General features: G+C 49.7%; 1 long non-coding RNA gene across 1 annotated transcript; it reads right to left on the bottom strand.

Annotated features, from left to right (window-relative positions):
* Nucleotides 1-1,011: 1,011 nt before the first annotated feature.
* Nucleotides 1,012-1,687, bottom strand: LOC121856794. Its single transcript, XR_006087055.1, has 2 exons — nt 1,504-1,687; nt 1,012-1,172 (listed from the first exon to the last, which is right to left on the bottom strand). It is a non-coding gene; the product is annotated as an uncharacterized LOC121856794 (long non-coding RNA).
* Between the last annotated feature and the right edge of the window lie 4,195 nt (nt 1,688-5,882).

The raw sequence follows: 5,882 nt of genomic DNA, 5'->3' as shown, positions 1-5,882 counted from the left end.
TGAATGAAAACAGGAACACGTAGTACTCAACCACACTACTAACGTCATCTACACTACACAGAACCAGTACAGTGTAGTAACCATGAATGAAAACAGGAACACGTAGTACTCAGCCACACTACTAACGTCATCTACACTACACAGAACCAGTAGAGTGTAGTAACCATGAATGAAAACAGGAACACGTAGTACTCAGCCACACTACTAACGTCATCTACACTACACAGAACCAGTGTGTAGTAACCATGAATGAAAACAGGAACACGTAGTACTCAACCACACTACTAACGTCATCTACACTACACAGAACCAGTAGAGTGTAGTAACCATGAATGAAAACAGGAACACGTAGTACTCAGCCACACTACTAACGTCATCTACACTACACAGAACCAGTACAGTGTAGTAACCATGAATGAAAACAGGAACACGTAGTACTCAGCCACACTACTAACGTCATCTCTCATTTCACACACAGTGACCACAACAAGTCTTTCCAAACACACAACAGCACTTGTCTTATCTCTGGTATATTTAACATGGTGACACACTGTGGGGCTGGAAGTTAGTGACACACTGTGGGGTGGTGTTAGTGACACACTGGGGGCTAGTTAGTGACACACTGTGGGGCGAAGTAGACACACTGTGGGGTGGTGTTAGTGACACACTGTGTGGTGTTAGTGACACACTGTGGGGTGGTGTTAGTGACGCACTGTGGGTGGTGTTAGTGACACACTGTGGGGGCTGAAGTTAGTGACACACTGTGGGGGCTAGTGTGACACTGTGGGGTGGTGTTAGTGACACACTGTGGGGTGGTGTTAGTGACACACTGTGGGGTGGTGTTAGTGACACACTGTGGGGGCTGAAGTTAGTGACACACTGTGGGCTGAAGTTAGTGACACACTGTGGGGTGGTGTTAGTGACACACTGTGGGGTGGTGTTAGTGACACACTGTGGGGTGGTGTTAGTGACACACTGTGGGGTGGTGTTAGTGACACACTGTGGGGCTGGAAGTTAGTGACACACTGTGGGGGCTGAAGTTAGTGACACACTGTGGGGTGGTGTTAGTGACACACTGTGGGGTGGTGTTAGTGACACACTGTGGGGTGGTGTTAGTGACACACTGTGGGGTGGTGTTAGTGACACACTGTGGGGCTGAAGTTAGTGACACACTGTGGGGTGGTGTTAGTGACGCACTGTGGGGTGGTGTTAGTGACGCACTGTGGGGTGGAGTTAGTGACACACTGTGGGGCTGAAGCAGGACACACTGTGGGGGTGAAGTTAGTGACACACTGTGGGGTGGTGTTAGGACACACTGTGGGGTGGTGTTAGTGACACACTGTGGGGTGGTGTTAGTGACACACTGTGGGGAAGGAAGACACACTGTGGGCTGAAGTTAGTGACACACTGTGGGGTGGTGTTAGTGACACACTGTGGGGTGGTGTTAGTGACACACTGTGGGGTGGTGTTAGGACACACTGTGGGGTGGTGTTAGTGACACACGTGTGGGGGCTGAAGTTAGTGACACACTGTGGGGGCTGAAGTTAGTGACACACTGTGGGGTGGTGTTAGTGACACACTGTGGGGTGGTGTTAGTGACACACTGTGGGGTGGTGTTAGTGACGCACTGTGGGGTGGTGTTAGTGACACACTGTGGGGGCTGAAGGTTAGTGACACACTGTGGGGGCTGAAGGTGACACACTGTGGGTGGTGTTAGTGACACACTGTGGGTGGTGTTAGTGACACACTGTGGGGTGGTGTTAGTGACACACTGTGGGGTGGTAGTGACACACTGTGGGGCTGGAAGTTAGTGACACACTGGGGGCTGAAGATGACACACTGTGGGTGGTGTTAGTGACACACTGTGGGGTGGTGTTAGGACACACTGTGGGGTGGTGTTAGTGACGCACTGTGGGGTGGTGTTAGTGTCACACTGTGGGGTGGTGTTAGTGACACACTGTGGGGTGGTGTAGGTGACACACTGTGGGGGGCAAAGTTAGTGACACACTGTGGGGCTGAAGTTAGTGACACACTGTGGGGTGGTGTTAGTGACACACTGTGGGGTGGTGTTAGTGACACACTGTGGGGTGGTGTTAGTGACGCACTGTGGGGGTGGTGGTGTTAGGTCACACTGTGGGTGGTGTGGTGACACTGTGGGGTGGTGTTAGTGACACACTGTGGGGCTGAAGTTAGTGACACACTGTGGGGCTGGAAGTTATGACACTGTGGGGTGGTGTTAGTGACACACTGTGGGGTGGTGTTAGTGACACACTGTGGGGTGGTAAGTGACGCACTGTGGGTGTGTTAGTGTCACACTGTGGGTGGTGTTAGTAACACACTGTGGGGTGGTGTTAGTGTCACACTGTGGGGTGGTGTTAGTGACACACTGTGGGGGTGGTGTAGGTGGTGTTAGTAACACACTGTGGGGTGGTGTTAGTGTCACACTGTGGGGTGGTGTTAGTGACACACTGTGGGGTGGTGTTAGTAACACACTGTGGGGTGGTGTTAGTGACACACTGTGGGTGGTGTAGGTGTTAGTAACACACTGTGGGGTGGTGTTAGTGACACACTGTGGGGTGGTGTTAGTAACACACTGTGGGGTGGTGTTAGTGTCACACTGTGGTGGTGTTAGTGACACACTGTGGGGTGGTGTAGGTGGTGTTAGTAACACTGTGGGGTGGTGTTAGTGACACACTGGGGTGGTGTTGGTGACACACTGTGGGTGGTGTTAGTGACACACTGTGGGTGGTGTAGGTGGTGTTAGCACACTGTGGGGTGGTGTTAGTGTCACACTGTGGGGTGGTGTTAGTAACACACTGTGGGGTGGTGTTTGTTTACACTGTGGGTGGTGTTAGTAACACACTGTGGGGTGGTAAGTAGGTCACACTGTGGGGTGGTGTAGGTGGTGTTAGTAACAGACTGTGGGGTGGTGTTAGTGTCACACTGTGGGGTGGTGTTAGTGACACACTGTGGGGTGGTGTAGGTGGTGTTAGTAACACCCTGTGGGGCTGAAGTAGACACACTGTGGGGTGGTGTAGGTGGTGTTAGTAGCACTGTGGGGTGGTGTTAGTGTCACACTGTGGGTGGTGTTAGTAACACACTGTGTGGGGTGTGTAGGTGTGTTAGTAACACACTGTGGGGCTGAAGTTAGTGACACACTGTGGGTGGTGTTAGTAGCACACTGTGGGGTGGTGTTAGTGTCACACTGTGGGGTGGTGTTAGTAACACACTGTGGGGTGTTAGTAACACACTGTGGGGTGTGTTAGTGTCACACTGTGGGGTGGTGTAGGTGGTGTTAGTAACACACTGTGGGTGGTGTTAGTGACACACTGTGGGGTGGTGTTAGTGACACACTGTGGGTGGTGTAGGTGGTGTTAGTAACACACTGTGGGTGGTGTTAGTGACACACTGTGGGGTGGTGTAGGTGGTGTTAGTAACACACTATGGGGTGATGTTAGTAACACACTGTGGGGTGATGTAACACACTGTGGGTGGTGTTAGTAACACACTGTGGGATGGTGTTAGTGACACACTGTGGGTGGTGTTAGTAACACACTGTGGGTGGTGTTAGTAACACACTGTGGGGTGGTGTTAGTAACACAATGTGGGGTGGTGTTAGTGACACACTGTGGGTGATGTTAGTAACACACTGTGGGGTGGTGTTAGTAACACACTGTGTGTGTTAGTGACACACTGTGTGGTGTTAGTACACTATGGGGTGGTGTTAGTGACACACTGTGGGGTGATGTTAGTAACACACTGTGGGGTGGTGTTAGTACACACTGTGGGGTGGTGTTATGACACACTGTGGGGTGGTGTTACTGACACACTGTGGGGTGGTGTTAGTAACACACTGTGGGGCTGAAGTTAGTGACACTGTGGGGTGGTGTTATGACACACTGTGGGGTGGTGTTAGTGACACTGTGGGGTGGTGTTAGTAACACACTGTGGGGTGGTGTTAGTGACACACTGTGGGGTGGTGTTAGTGACACACTGTGGGGTGATGTTAGTAACACACTGTGGGGTGGTGTTAGTAACACACTGTGGGGTGGTGTTAGTAACACACTGTGGGGTGGTAGGTGTGTTAGTGACACACTGTGGGGTGATGTTAGTAACACACTGTGGGGTGGGTGTTAGTGACACACTGTGGGTGGTGTAGTGACACACTGTGGGTGGTGTTAGTGACACACTGTGGGGTGGTGTTAGTAACACACTGTGGGGTGGTGTTAGTAACACACTGTGGGGTGGTGTTAGTAACACACTGTGGGGTGGTGTTAGTGACACACTGTGGGATGGTGTTAGTAACACACTATGGGGTGGTGTTAGTGACACTAAATGTTCTCCTGTAATATACTGGAAGCTTCACAGTCATGATGCCTCGACCAGAGTTGTCTTAGTAACAGGTAAAAGAAGCTTCCCTTTATTGGAAAAAAAAACCTACAGCATACTCTCACATACCAAAACAAAGTTTGACGAGCTTTACAGACGGGCAGGTCTTTGTCGACGATCTTTGGCTACACACAAGCTAACTTTCATACAAGGAGAATAGGTCGTAACTTCACCCTAACTCGACTACAAATAACTGACAAGTTACAACAAATAATATGGTCTCGTAACTTAATCAGAAACTTGTTGTGAAATACAACACAGAAGTGAAATGTAAACTGTAGAAGAATTATTTCTTTTGTTACTTTTTTTATTTTCTACCGTATCACAGAAAAATGCCTTCCACTATTATTAAGGAGGAGGAATACTTACGCTGTTGGTAGTTAATATATAATCAGTGGCGCGGAGAAAGTGTCCATAGTCCCTCTTCCTTACTTCGGACAGATCAGCTGACTGACACGTCTCTCTCATCCTCCCTGGCTAACACACGAGCACCACAACATCAAGATAAAAGTTTCCCCCGCTACCTCACCTCAATGCCTCCAGGTACGAGGATTAGCTTCCAAGACCCCGCCGACAACAGCCTAAGACCCGCCCGCCTTCTGTGATCCCTCCACACGGTGTACTGAGGGAGGAGGCGTGCAGACTACAGTATGACAAGAGTGGACAAAGGAACTGAGTCAAGAGATCAGCGTTAAGGAACAGTACAGACATCTGCTTTAAGATAAACAAAGGTGATGGTGCGTAAATACTAGCATATATTAGGTAAGGAAATGATACTTCAAATGCAGCCTTTGAGGTGAGAGAGGAACTTGTTATCAAAGATTACAAGCGTGATACACTCCTGAGGATAAAAGGAGAGGAGTGACACCTTAAGAGGAAGAGACCGCTTCGCTTAGGACTGTTGAAAGCGGAACAAATATGCACAAAGGTCCCGTCAAAGTATACAATAGCGTCATCAGGCCTCCGTCTCCTCCCCGACAGCCTTGACACTGACCAGAGCGACGGGTTGTTCTACACAGTTGGAGGTGGCATCTCCCCTCCCGTAGTCCCGCACCACCGCCTCCATTGAGCTTGATTCCTCCAGCGCCTGCGGCTCCTCCTGTGGCGACATGAAGCCTGCAAGGGAGATGGGCTGTTAAAGGGGGAATGAAAGAGGCAGATGAAATGTGACACACACACACACACACTTTACTCACCCACTCACTCACCCACTCACTCACTCACTCACTCACTCACTCACTCACTCACACATGATATAACAGATAATACCATGTGTCCAGGGAGCTTTGTCACACCTGTACACTTTAACCATCATGAGTGTCCTTGTGTGTCAGTGACCTGTATATAAGTGACCCAGTTCAATGGGTTTAATGAAGGATTTTATGTATTAAGTGACCATAAATTATAATGAGTGAATGGGTGGGTTTGTCGCCTCAGTGAATGGCCCTCCTTATTAGTGACCTCAATGAGTGACCTGACCTTGACGGTTCTGT

Source organism: Homarus americanus, unplaced genomic scaffold (genome assembly GCF_018991925.1).
Source record: "Homarus americanus isolate GMGI-L3 unplaced genomic scaffold, GMGI_Hamer_2.0 scaffold43075, whole genome shotgun sequence".
Taxonomy (NCBI): domain Eukaryota; kingdom Metazoa; phylum Arthropoda; class Malacostraca; order Decapoda; family Nephropidae; genus Homarus; species Homarus americanus.
Note: the sequence above shows the minus strand (reverse complement) of the source record. Positions and strands in the feature narration are given on the sequence as shown.